Below are 15,076 nucleotides of genomic sequence, written 5' to 3'. Positions count from 1 at the left end.
AGGAAACATATTTCATAAGCATCCAGTATATAACTCTCAAGAAGCAAACAAGGTAAATGTTTGAGACTGGACTTGAAATCAGATTTTCTTGACTACTGGTCCAGTGCTCTATTTTACTCTCTAGTTGGTCTTTTGTCAGGACTTGCCAATCCAATTCCTTGTCAGGGATTCTTATCCACTTTTGATGTCCACCCAGCACTCAACTCTCATCCATGGTTCCAAGAAACTGTAGCGTTCTAAGAACCACATTTGATTTCAGAAGATGAGCTAAGCCAAGTTGAGTGTAATGGACAGGACTCCAACCTGCCAACACGTGAAAACTTCTCCCAGTAGAATAAGAGGATGAGAACATTTTTTTCCCCAATAGGTCATCAAAATGGCTAACTCAGGTGCTCTGTGGAGTGCTTAGAGCTTGGTCAGATATTGAAGATACCAACATCATCCTTGGCATTCTGGGTTGCCATCAATTAGTCTGACTTTTGTCTTGCCACATCAATAATCCTGAAAGAGAGAGTTGATGACTTTTTGGAGCTCTGTCTCAATTAAATCTAAATTATACAGAAGACAAGATATTGCCCCTTGATATCATTGATCCTCTTTGAAAATGAATCGCAATCGACATTACCCTCACTTAGTCTTATACTACCTACTCTGAGTCAAAAGAAAAAGTATTTTAAAATATTGACTAACAATGAATAGCAAAATAATTGTTGAATATCCTTCCCTTTTTGGAAAACAGAGATAACAGAATGGAATAATAGCCTGCATCTATATTTTGTTGCTTTTTTATGATTCCAATAATGCATCAGTAACTAAGTGATTTTTGTTTACATTTTTATAATTACAAAGAGCAAATTTTGTATTTAGGGGCATATAAAAAGTATCCTATTGATCTTCCCATCTTTTTTTTTTTCATTCTGTGGTTCACTCTGCCACATTCTGTTTTTTGGATCCCTAACTAGAGGATGATGAACTGATGAATAAAAAGAACTAATAAATAGAAATATGTATAGAATAATTTCTTTTTATTTTTCAAAATACACTGAAAGATAGTTTTCCACATTAACCCTTGCAAAACTTTGTGTTCCAAATTTTCCCTCCCTACCCACCTCCTCCCCTCCCCCAGACAGTAGGTAATCCAGTATAGATTAAACACATGCAATTCTTCTAAACATATTTCCACATTTATCTTGCTGAAAAAGAAAAATCAGATCAAAAAGGAAAAAGAAATGAAAAAAAGAAAAATCAATCAAGCAAACAATAACAACAACAACAACAACAAAGGTGAAAATATTATGTTGTGATCCACATTCAGTCTCCATAGTCCTCTTTCTGGTTGAATATGGCTGTCTTCATCACAAGTTTATTGGAATTTGTCTGAATCAGTTCATTGTTGAAAAGAGCCAAGTTGATCATAGGTGTTCATCACATAAACTTGTTCTTTCTATATATAATGTTCTCTTGCTTCTATTTACTCAATTAGCATCAGTTCATATAAGTCTCTCCAGGCATTTTTGAAATCATCCCGCTGATAATTTTGTATAGAACAATAATATTTCATTAATTCATATGTAATAACTTATTCAGCCATTCCCCAACTGATAGGAATCACACAGAATAAGCCCATATATATACATTATATATCTACTAAAATCATATAAATCATTTATGTATATATGTATGTATATATATATTTATATATATATATATATTCATATACACATATATGTATATCTATCTATAATTTGTGTCAAATGGTAGCCATCTCTAGGGTGTGTGGGGGAAAAATAGGAAAAAAAGTTTACATGATCATTTTATTTTATATTTGGGAAGAACTAACAAGTTGTACATAATAGATTTGCAGTTTTATGTACAATTATCTTTTTATTATATAGAAGTGGCAAGACTAGTGGTGGGTCAGAATACTGTGGATGATGTTTTTATTCAATAAATTAAAAAAGAGATTTAAAACAAATTCCCAGACATCATATACTTCCTGCTACTTCAGAAAAACTGCATTAAAAGTCTAGAATCAAAAACATAATTACCTAAAAATTCACTAAAGTTTGCTACCTTTTAAACTTATGGAGACTAACCTATGAGATCACATAGAAAATGCAAGAAACATAGTGAATTGTGACCCTAATGCTGGGAAAGTGTAGTAGCAGAAATGGGGTTTTAATTTTAATTGACCTTGGACTGGGAGTTTTGTGTTTTTTGTTTTTTTGTTTTTGTTTTTGTTTTTGTTTTTGTTTTTGTTTTTGTTTTTTGAGGGATATGAGCAATGGTTCTGGGATGGGAAAGGCAGTGGTGAGGGAAAAAGTAATTGGAAGACAAAAGCTTAGTGGTGAGAAAGCTTAGGTGAACTAAAGACATCAGTGGTTTGCCAACCCCTCCAGCAAAAATGGTCCAATTTGTCACAGACCTAATAATAATATTGTGGCATATTTTCATAGCACCTTGTCTACTTGGAGGGACCCCCATCTAAACCTTGTTTTCTCCTGAATAGCATGAAATTATCTCTAGGAGTGGTCAAATTCTGATATAATGTCATGCTGTGTTAACACAGCTTGTTCTGTTTTTGTGGTATTCCTGGTGAAACTGGAAGTGAGCAGTATAAGGTATTGGTCAGGTCTTTCCTAGGGGAAAAAATAAATAATTATAATCTTAACTTAAGTCACTTGGAATTGCAAGGACCACCCATCATTTCTCATTAATTTGAGTTTAGAGGTTGTTAAAAAAACAGTCAGACCCTAACTCTTCTCTATTTGGGAATTTTTAGTAAGTAATTTTGCATTAAATATCTTCAGATTCTCCATGTATGATCTGGAGCAGCCTACCTCTATCACTTCAGATCAGAGGCAATTCCAAGGTTTAGGCTTTGCCTTAATAGTTATTTCTTACTTCTTTAACAGTTTCAAACTATTTATTATGAAAAGAAATGGGATAGTAAAAATGATAAATATGGATTCATGGAAAACATGAATAAAGCAATTAATTAGTACTTATTGTAATTCAGGCACAGTGCTAAACATTGGTGATAACAAATTAAAAACAAATATCTTTTACCTTTAAGTGGTTTTAATTTTAAGAGGGGAAAAAACAATATATAAAGTAGAGCTAGGAAGCCAGACTAGAAGGAGGACCAGAGGAAGATGGTTGTTAAGAAGAAGTCTGAAGAGTAGAAAAGAATTGAATCAGGTCTGGGATCCCTCCTAAAATAGTTCCTAAAATAGTGGGTAGGGTAATGTAAAAATCCCCATATTTCAACTGGAACCAAATCATTTTTCTTCTACATTCACCTCTCAATACTATGACTAGTTTTATCAAAAAGGGGTTAAATCTTCTTAGTAATTAGATATTGCAGAATCTGGCAGATTAAGGAAGGAGGAAAGAAGAGAAAAACAAGGAAAGTATCCAAAAGGTCCTGAAAATACAAACACTGAAGCACTGTTTTGTTTATGGCTCAGAGTCTGTCCAATACTTATTTCAGAGACACTATGCTAAAGTCTGGAAGGAATATTCTTATACTACATGACATCAGAAAGAGGTCTAGTAAGTTACCACAAAACATGAGTCCTTATAACAATAATTCTTTCAATATGTGTAATTAATAACTCTCTGATATTGGAAATAACGAAGAAGGTGCTTCTAATTAGCAAAAATAACCCACAAACCATGGAGCTATTTTTGCAATGCTTATGTGTTTCATCTCACATCAAGTCAGTGAGCTGAGAAATCTCACACTGTTCCAGAGTAGAGAGCACAAGGATTTTAACTCAATGTTCAGGAAGCAGATTCAACAGACCTGAGACTTGACTATATTTAATCATTGAATGATAGAGTTGGAAGAAATGGAAAATATTTCAGCTGACCCCTATTTATTACAGATAAAAATAATGAAACTATAAGTGAAGATTCTTATTCTCCAAGTTTATGCAAAATCGAAAATGAGAATCAAATCTCAGGATCAAAAGGAAGGAATATCTGAAATCAGCTAATTCAATCCCCTTACTTTTTGGTTGAGGAGATTGAGACCCAAAAAAATTCAGGGATGTGATTCTAAATCATCCTGAAGAGTCACCAGATTGTAAAGGTTGGAGAAGAAATCCCAGAAAAACAAAACCAAAAACCAACAAACAAAATTATCCTCTTAGATCTGGAAACTCTAAAGTGGTTGCAAGTTTGGATTGGCCTTTACAAAAATAATATCTTTTTTGAGAAGTCTGGAAGTCATTTAGATTTTTGAGTTTTTCTAATAAAAAGCAGTTCCAGAGACTTGAGAGAATCTAGAACTTTAGAGACAAGGAAAGGAAGTTAAAAAATATAAAAGTTAGACAAGGCATTTTAAAATGCAATGAGTTGCCTTTGTCTATCCTTTCTTGAATTTCTGCCAAAAAGATAAAATTAAAAAACAAACAAAAAAAACATTAGATCATGAGAAGCAATTTCTAGTGGAGAGAGACTTAGTATGTTTACAGCATTGAAATATTTATATTTACTAGATTGTTAAGAAAAAAAATGGGACTTAGCTTTTAAGAGTGCAGATATATAATATAAACAAAGTTATATTCAGTGAATAGAGTTCTGGACCTCAATGCACAAAGAATCCAAAGATGCATAACTATGGACAATAAAGCTTAACCCTTGTCTGCTGGAGCTTCCTTATCTGTAACTCCCAGAGTTTTTGTGAGGATCTAGTTTGGTAAAACTTGTAAAATACTTCAAAATATTATATAATTTGTTACTATTAATTTGTACATATTTTATAGGCTATTAGCGGTTTTAGTTGACTCAAAATTAGAAAGTAGGAGCAAAGATTTGATGCTTATATTCAAATAAGCAAAGATTTAAAAAATGATATATTTATCGTAAGGGATCTTGATCCTTTTTTTTTTTTTTTTTTTTTTTTTCAAATCAAGCAAAGGATTTTGTTTGGGTACTTGCTTAGGGTAAGGGATGGTATAACTTGCAGGCCTTCTATTTAAAGTATCCAGATCTTACCAAGGTGTTTCAGAATGGGTGATTTCCTGGAATTATCCCCAACCTCAAGAGCCCTTTCCTGTGACTTTAAAATGACTATTTGCCAATCTCCTTAAATCTCCTTAATGATTACTCTAAAAAAGGTCTACAAATTCAATTCTTTTTCTTTTTCTTTTTTTTTTTTTTTTTTTTTTTTTTTATTCCTAAGGTGTTAGTTAATAGCCAACAGGATCTAACTCGCATGACATAGACATTCTGAAAACAAAGACAAAGTCCAAATTTCCCTTTCTCTCCCTCCCTTCCTCACTCCTCTTCTCTTCCTCTTCCTCCGTCTCCTCCTTTCTTCTTCTTCTTCTTCTTCTTCTTCTTCTTCTTCTTCTTCTTCTTCTTCTTCTTCTTCTTCTTCTTCTTCTTCTTCTTCCTTCTTCTTCTTCTTCTTCTTCTTCTTCTTCTTCTTCTTCTTCTTCTTCTTCTTCTTCTTCTTCTTCTTCTTCTTCTTCTTCTTCTTCTTCTTCTTCTTCTTCTTCTTCTTCTTCTTCTTCTTCTTCTTCTTCTTCTTCTTCTTCTTCTTCTTCTTCTTCTTCTTCTTCTTCTTCTTCTTCTTCTTCTTCTTCTTCTTCTTCTTCTTCTTCTTCTTCTTCTTCTTCTTCTTCTCCTCATCCTCCTCCTCCTTCTTCCTCCTTCTTCCTCTTTCTTCTTCCTCCTCCTCCTCCTCCTCCTCCTCCTCCTCCTCCTCCTCCTCCTCCTCCTCCCTTTTCCTAAGAGACAGCTTCAAGAGACTCTTTAGGGATAGTATAGAAATGGACTTCCTGAGGTAGCTAGATGGTACAGTGGATAGAGTACTAGTCCTAAAGTCAGAAGGAACTGAGTTTAAATCTAACATCAGACACTTAACACGTCTCAGCTTTGTGACCCTAGGCAAGTCACTTAACCCCAATTGCTTCAGCAAAAAAAAATAAAAATAAAATAAGGACTTCCATCTTTGTCACAAGCCATAAAACAATTGAAAATTTCTATTCCTTATTATTGTTCTGTAAGAAATGACCAGCAGGATGATTTCAGAAAAGCTTGGACTGATTCTGAGTTACATGAACTGATGCAGAGTAAAATGAGCAGGCCCAGAAGATCATTATATACTTCAACAACAATACTATATGATGATCAATTCTGATGGACGTGGCCATTTTCAGCAGTGAGATGAACCAAATCAGTTCCAATAGAGCTGTAATGAACTGAACCAGCTACACCCACTGAAAGAACTCTGGGAGATGACTATGAACCACTACATAGAATTCTCAATCCCTCTAATTTTGTCTGCTTGCATTTTTGATTTCCTTCACAGGCTAATTGTACACTATTTCAAAGTCTGATTCTTTTTGTACAGCAAAATAACTGTTTGAACATGTATACCTATATTGTATTTAGCTTATACTTTAACATATTTAACATGTATTGGTCAACCTGCCATCTGGGGGAAAGGGTGGCGGTAAGGAGGGGAAAAGTTGGAACAAAAGGTTTTGCAATTGTCAATGCTGAAAAATTATTTATGCATATATCTGGTAAATAAAAAGCTATAATAAAAAAGAGAAAATTTCTATTTCTATAGTAATTCCTCTCCCTGGGGAAATTTTCTGGAAAGGTAAAAAGTGAAAAGTATTCCCAAAGGGAAGTATACCCCAAAAATGTAAGTGTACAAGACTAGGTACCCCCAGTCAAAGGAAGAATACTTGAGCATAGGGCTTACTTAGCATAGAAGCTCACTAAAAACCCAACAAACCTTCCTGGAAGTTTCAGGGTATCCCAGTTATAGGAGAAAAAAAGAAAAAGGAAAACAAAGAAAAAGAAAAAAGGGTTTACCTTGAAATGGATGAAGTAAAACTACACTTTTCCTGTACAGGACCATCACACTTTTAAGATTCCCTGTATAGGGTCACCAAATGATGGAGTATGTGATGATATCCCAAAAGTATATTGTGGTTATGGACTAGTGTCATGAGTTATCTCAAAAGAATATGTAGGCTTAGACATCCTCCAAATCAAGGGGCAAAGATTTTTATTAGGTTGCTAGGAATGGACTAAATCCATAAACATTTTTTATTTAGGAAAGAGATTTTAGTAATTTAACAACAAGAGAGAAGAGGGAAGATAACAAAAAAGTTACTACTCCTATTAATAACTAGGAGGAGAAGACACCATTAAAGGGATGTTGCCATAAGGTGAGGTTATGCCATTGAATGGCGGGCAAAATTCATAGAGAAGTTTAGCAGAGTAACCCCAAAAAAGAGTTAGCAGAGAAAGGGGACTTCCATTGACTAGCAGGGCTAACCTTAAAAGTAATTTAACACCACAAAAAGTTAGCGGAGGAAACTTGATTTTTGCATTGCAAGTACAAGCCTAACCAGGTCAATAATGAAACATCTAGGCCTCAGTTTCCTAATCTGCAAAATGAGTTAGTTGGACTAGATAAACTCTAAGGTCTTTTCCATCTTTTGAATGATGTTTTATTAATTTAAATGAAACAAAGTGATATTATACATTCATTCATTTAATAAATATTTCATTCTCTATTACATTCAAAGCCCTTTGATAAATCTAAATTTTTTTTATTATGAACCATAAAACACAAGCACTTTGAAATTAAAAAAAATATTATAGTATAGTGACTATGAAGCCATGATCATTTTTGTACAGATTTTTTAAAGTACATATTAAATTGATAAAAGTAATAATTAAATTTCTGTGTTTATTTGTATCTCTTGACCTTTTCTTCCCCTTCTATTTTATGACTATTCTTTTAGAATATAAAGCTCTTAATAGCTTCCATTTATTTGAGGAATAGCTGGATGCAATGAAAAAAATTTTGGGCCTGAAGTCAGGAAGATGAGTCTTCCTAAGCTCAAATCTGGCCTCAGACATTTACTACCTGTATAACTCCAGACAAATCATTTTATCCTTTTTGCCTTAGTTTCCTTATCTGTAAAATGAACTTGAGGAGGAAATGGCAAACCATTCTAGTATATTTGCCAAGAAAACCCCAAATGAGCTCATGAAGAATCTGACATAATTGAACAACTATTTTCTATATATTTTTTTCATTTCGATCATTTCCCTTTAAATCATCCCCTAATAAAATCCCTCCCTTGTAAACAAAGAAATGAATCAAAACAAATAAATGTGTTTGACATTATTTAAAACTTCATTTTTCATTCTAAACCTCTAGTCTGTCAATTATCAATGATGGTAGGCGTGAATCTTTATCAGTCCTCTGAAGTCATAATTGTCACTGATTAAGTTTCTGAATTCTTTCATTGTTGTTTCCTTTGCATTATTGTGCTCACTGGATAAATTGTTCTCTGGAGATCATTTCTCTCTCTATCAGTTCAAGCATGTCTTTCTTAATTTGTAATGTTCATAATTTCTTAGAGCAAAATTCTATTTCCTTGTATTTATTTACCCAACATTTTCAGCTAAAATTATAAATATTAACTTTATTTCAGATCTTTGCTGCCACAGAAAAACTGGTAAAAATATTTTTGTCTAAAGAAATGAAGTTTCTTAGACATCTTAGAAGTACCTGTATGAGTTACTCATCAAAGGCAATATAATGTGAAGGAAAGAACCCTTGATTGGGAGTCAGAACTACATTCCAAACTTGGATTTGCTGCTAAATTGCTGTATGATCACAGATAAGTCTTTTCAGTCCTTGAACTCAGTTTCTTTAAATGTAAAATAAAGAGTTACATTAGATGATCTATAAGCTCTTTTCTAGCTCAAACATTCTATGATGGTATGAATCAATGACTACCCACATTCTTGAAAGCAGAATACAAAATGTTTCTGGGGGTGATTAAAATATCTAAATGTTTCAGAGTAAAGTCCTTGACTTGCTAGCTCGGTCAGACTATAGCTGAAGGATTATTTTCAACCCTCAATACTATATTTTAGGAAGGCTGACAAGTTGGAGCCCAGCCAGGGGGAGGATGATCAGAATGGTAAAGTGACTTGAAACTGTGCCATACAAGGATCACTTAAAGGAACTGGGGATGTTTATACTGGAGAAGGGAGTACTTTGAAGGTCACCTTTATGTTTTGAAGGAATGTCATGTGGCAAAAGGATAAGACTTGTTCTATTTGTCCCCAGAGGGTAAAAGTCAGAATGCAGGTGGAAGTTGCAGGGACTATGATTTTGGCTTATTGTAGAGAAACACTTTGCAGAAATTAGAGTTGTCTAAAAATACAATGGGAGATACCTTGGGAGGTAGGGGGGGTGGTGATTTTCCAAAAGAGTCTAGATAAGCACTTGCCAAGCATACTAAGTTTTTCTTAAAGGCTAGATAATAAATATCACATTTCTATAGCTATTTAACCTTCATAAAAGTGGCTTTCTTATAAAAGTGCTGGGAGATAGGTTGTAGAATTATTATTGTGCTCATTTAATAAATGGGAAAACAAAAAATTTTGAGAAGTTAGATGATTTACTTGCAGTCAAAGATCTAGTATGGAAGATGGTATTTGAACCCGTCTTTTTTATTCCATATTTTATGTTTTATCTTCTAAACCATTTATGTCTCTGAGTTCTTCTAATTCTGACATTCTGTGATTTCATGAATTGAGATCACTTTCTGGCACAGATAAGATGGAGTCATCTTATACTTCTAGTGAGTTATTGTTAAATTTTCAGTGTAAACATTTATATTTATCCTACATAAACTAAATACAAATCAGGGCTTGACTTCTTGATTTCTTGTCTCATTGGAGAAAATAATGGCAAAAGTGGGAATAACTAATACAAATTGAACTTAAAAGTTTATTGGGCATACATTTCAGAGAATCAGGTGTTAAACACTTAGCAGAATACTCTGTTTTTAGGATTTAGAAACTCTTATTAGGATTTGTTCTTCCCAGACACTTGTCCATGTATAATCTGTATCAGATTGGTTGCTAGTTTGGGGAGGAAGGAAAAACAAGAAATGAAACCAGAATCTTATAAAAGTAAATGTTGAAAACTATATTTATGTGTAATCGGGAAAAAAAAAAACTTAAAAGAATTAAAAAAAGAATTCATTAGATAATTATTTAATCATGCCTAATATTACCAAGAAAAAATTTAAAAGAAGAGTATACTAGGTATATTATCTTGTCTGGGTTCTTAACAAAAAAGACAGATCATATTTCCATAAAAGGGATGACTGAATTTGGGATACTCCACTTAAAGAGGTTTCAAATCCATTGACTTGCTTCATGGATTAGGACCAAAGAAATGGCTCCAGGATTCAGCAATGTTGATTTAATCACCTCCTGTCTGTGAACAACATAATAGTGTATAGCTCCATTAATCCCTGAAAACAAGAAAAATGTACTTATTTGAAAACTATGTTTAGTGCTAGCTCCAACTTCCAAAGGAAAGATTTCCCCACCCAGGCATCTTACCTTTTTGTTATATAGAATAATCACTTTTTTATGATTACTTTCTTTTTATGAAGACAAATAATTATATCACACTAGTACTAGTAGAACTTTTAAAATTATTTTCCAGTCTTCAAAGTTTTTTCTATATAAAATCTCAATTGAATCTCCTAACAATTTTACAATGTAGATTATATGGGTATTCTTACCCAATTTTATAATGAAGACACTTGAGTTTCAGAGAAATTAAATGAACTGTTCATGGTCATACAGCTAACCAGTATTTTCACAAAGTTAGAGCTGAACCCAAGCTTTCCAGGACTCAAGTGAAAAAAAAAAGTCTTTACCTAGGTGATATTTCAAAGTGAAATATATTCATATTTCATTTTATGCTGTTGCACTCTGTGATTTTTAATAATAACTCTCTCCCTCCTTCCTTCCTTTTCTCCCTCTTTCCTTTCTTCCCCCTTCCTTTTTTCCCTTCTTCCCTTCCTCCCTCCGTCTTTTCTTTTCCCCTTTTGCTTTTCTTCCTTCCTTCCTTCCTTCCTTCCTTCCTTCCTTCCTTCCTTCCTTCCTTCCTTCCTTCCTTCCTTCCTTCCTTCCTTCCTTCCTTCCTTCCTTTCTTCCTCCCTCCCTTCTCACTCTCTCTTTCTTTCTCTCTTCCTCCCTTCTTTCCTCTTTCTTCCTTCCATTTTTCTTTTCCCCTTATTCCCTTCCTTTCTTTTTTTATTTCTCTTTTTTCCCCTACAATAATTCGTCTTCAGGTTTGTGACAACCAGAGGCATGGCCTGTGTTTCCATCATGTATTCTTTCCACCAATGAGTTGTGCCACTGTGGAATTTTTATTGGTCATAAATATTTTACTGGGCAGATTAACGTGATTGAAAGCATTGCACCCAGTAAATACCATCTGTTATTTGCTTTAGCAATACCTGTGAAAAAGGGCAGCTTGGGATTCAGGCACTGTGGATATGGTGAAGCCATTGGCTATACATGGCTAAATGGGGGTGCCTATGACTAATGATCAGAAGTTACTCTTGGAGGGAGGTCCACCCAGCAAGAGGCTCCATTGGTGCATGTTACTACCATGTGTAGTCATGATTCACTTCACTGACTATCAAAGCTTCCTACAATTTTGCTTGCTGACTTTTGACCAGAGGTTCCCTTTCAACATGGCAAAAACTACCAAGCAAGAGAAAAAAAGAAAGTCTAAAACAGGAAAATAATGGACACTTTTTTTTGGTGGTCTTTACTTTATTACTGGCAGAGCTTCAGTTCAAATATTACCCTGTGGCATGAATGGTGTGGATGTGTATTGTGACAGTTTATGAAGCATAGTTTATATCAGCATTTATTATTATAACAACAAGGAGAATATTCAATAAAACCTTGTTTGATGGCAAAACAATTCCTCTAGACTAAAGTTGTAAAGGAGAGTGTTTATAAGAACTTTCCATTAAAAATGGATGATATTCTACAATGTTTCTTCCTCTAACAGGATTTAGAAGGAGATATGGAATCTAGGATCCTCTAGGCTCCATCTGTTTTCTCCCCTCTGACCCTTGGTTGTTTGCTTAGGTGGTCATGACCCTGTACCAAGTGGGGTTGATGGGCTGTGAAGATGCTCGTGCCGGTTTCTCTTCATGCCTCCCAACAGTGCCTGAAGTTTTCATGAGCTTTCTTTCCTGGAAAAAATGCCAGAAATTCACTCCCCTGAAAGTGAGTACACAAACACACACACACACACACACACACACACACACACACACACACACACACAAATGCAAATAGATTATGATCCAAATTGGTGGGGGATATCAGGAATTGAAATATATTCTAAAAATTACATGTTCAGAGAAAATAACAACAACAATCTTGCCCCAAAACCAAACTAGAACTTTTGTCTACAACTTTTATCTGGTTTAGTTGTAAGATAGTTTCTAAAATGTCTGATGTCTTATAAACACAATATTGGAAATGGCTGCATTAATTGAAGCCTGAAGTAAATTCACTATTTAAAAATATAGATACTTTGGTAGATATTATTGAAGAGGCATTCTTTTACCTTTTGTCATATCTGAATTAAGAATTTATTTCTTTGAGATATAATCTTATGTATTTTAGGTTCTAGGAAGTTATAGAAGCACAGAACAAGTAATAGAGCAATACTAATGAGTAAATAAAACTATTGAGAAAGAAAAAAGAGGAAAATTTTGGAGACAAAAATATGGAAGAAAAAAGGAGGGAAGGAAGAATGAAAGGAGGAAAGGAAGAAAGGAAGGAAGGAAGGAAAGAAATATGCACATATTAAATGGCATTAAAGGAAGGAAAGACAAGAATGGTAAGAGAAAAAATAAAGATGAAAAGGAGAGATGAAAGAAAGGTAGAAAGAGGAAAAGAGAGTTAATGAGAAAGGAAACAGAAATATAAAGAACAGAAAGAGTGAGGGAGAACTTGGCTAGAGGAACCACCTAAAATACAAATATCCCTTCAACATAACATCTAAAGGTCGATCTCACAAAAGGTCTAATTAGTTCTATTCCTTGTGGATTCCATTTTCTCTTACACCATTGTACTTTTAAGCAAATGTTCATGGCTATTGACAGTGGTGATAGCTATGTGATCCTATGTTTGGGAATGAGGAGTGCTCCACAAATGTCACATGTCCTCATATGCCTTCACACACTGATCTATCGATAGAGAAAATATGCTATAATGAATCACAGAAACAGCTTTTTACATGAGACAACATCCAGTCCAATCCCGGCCAGTGGCTCTAATCTCAGTTAAATATTCTGTGTTTATTTTTCCAAGAAGGGGGCCTCCTATGACTCATAGTACTCAGTTGCTACTTACTAATGGACCCTTGTTTAAATCAAGAATGTGACACATCGTAAGACATACAGCTTAACAATCACAAACAACAGTTGAGTTAATGGAGGATGAAGCTTCAGTGACGTGTGTCACACCAAAGGGCCAGCACTGAACATTTCTATAGGTCACCGATGAAGGGGCTCTGGTTTGTGTAATAATGATAAAATATTGCCATCTGTTGGCATCCTGTGTAAGCAGACTCTGATGTACTTAGCATTTTTGTTTTTCTAGACTGCCACTCAAATTTCTTTAGGGAGATGTGTGAAAAGCATTGGGAAATGAACATAACATGGCAGCTTGGGTTTACATTTAGTGAATAACAACAAGAAATCTTAGGTTAGTTGAGCCTTTCTTATTAATCTTATGTTATAAAAAGGGAGAAAAAAGCTCATTAAAATATTATTTAAAAGTGGGAGGTTTATTCTTGGATGGGAGGAGAGATTCAAGGAAGTATTTGAAGGAAAGAATAAAGAGGATATAGGGGGAAAAAAAAGAAAATTTTTTTCTAACTGTTAAGATCTTCATTCCTGGAGCTGGGGAGTTGAGGTAAACTATGGGGATGAACTGATAGATATCATTATATCTACCTCAAAGTTGTAAATTTCAAAATAATCTGAAATCCCCTAGAGGGAAAATATGATGCATTAGTGTTAGTGAAAGGCTTGGTAAGGGGAAGTTTTTCTTTAAGACTACTTTGGGCATTTTTTCCTCCCTGTTTTTATTTCATTGCTGGCATGTTCCTCATCCCAACCCTGGGATCAAATAGAGCGCAGGAAGAGGTAAATCATTTTCTCTAAAGAGGGGAGTTAGGAAAGAATGACTACACCTACAAAAGGATGGGGATAGATGCTAGAAGTATCTCCAAGTTCTAGGCACACTATTATACTGGCATTGGCCAATTGAAAAATGCATAGATTGCCTACCTTTCAAAATATTCATTTAAAGATGGCGAAGGACCTTGAAGTTATCAATATGAGGAGAACTAGTTGAAGGAACTGAAGATATTTAACTTAAAGAATATATAGGGAAATCCAAATTTACTGTCAAGCAAGAGATTTTTTTCTATAAGATAGTCTTCAAATTGAGTATGATAGTATAAAACAATTTTACATAATTCATTCCTTATCAAAATTTTAGCTTGTTGTTATGGTTAGATTCTTTAAATATTTTCTATTTCAGTTATGAAATTGTGAATTCCTAGGCCTCGGGTTTATGTCACTTCAACCCATGAGTCTTTTTTTTTTTCTCTTGCTGCTAAGATTTGTGGGTAACATAGAAATGTTGATAATTTGTGTCAGTTTATTTTATATTTTGCTACTCTGTTAAAGTTGTTAAATTTTTCAAGTAGTTTTAGAGTGGATTCTTTAGGATTCTTTAAATATACCATCATATCATCTGCAAAGAATGATAGTTTTGTTTCCTCATTGCCTATTCTAATTCCTTGAATTTTTTTTTTTAATTTTTAAAGCTAACAGTTCTAGTACAATATTGAATAATAGTGATGATAAGAGGCAACCTTGTTTAACCCCTGATCTCATTGGAAATCTTCTAGCTTATCTTCATTACATATAATGCTTTATAGTTTTGTAAATATTCATATAATTTAGAGTATCACATTTAGTAGCTCCTAATTATTGCTTTTATTTCCTCTTCATTCACCCTTTTTATTTTTTTTAATGGTTAGTTGATTTTTTTCTTTTTAAAAAAAATCATGTTAACCAAAAATTTATCTGTTTTATTGTTTTTCCCCATAAAACCAGCTTTTTTATTTATTAGTTCAATAGTTTTCTTACTCTCCATTTTATTAATATCT

The sequence above is a fragment of the Sminthopsis crassicaudata genome, chromosome 4, assembly GCF_048593235.1.
Source record: "Sminthopsis crassicaudata isolate SCR6 chromosome 4, ASM4859323v1, whole genome shotgun sequence".
Taxonomy (NCBI): domain Eukaryota; kingdom Metazoa; phylum Chordata; class Mammalia; order Dasyuromorphia; family Dasyuridae; genus Sminthopsis; species Sminthopsis crassicaudata.
The sequence above is the reverse complement of the archived record's forward strand: the minus strand, read 5'-3'. Positions refer to the sequence as shown.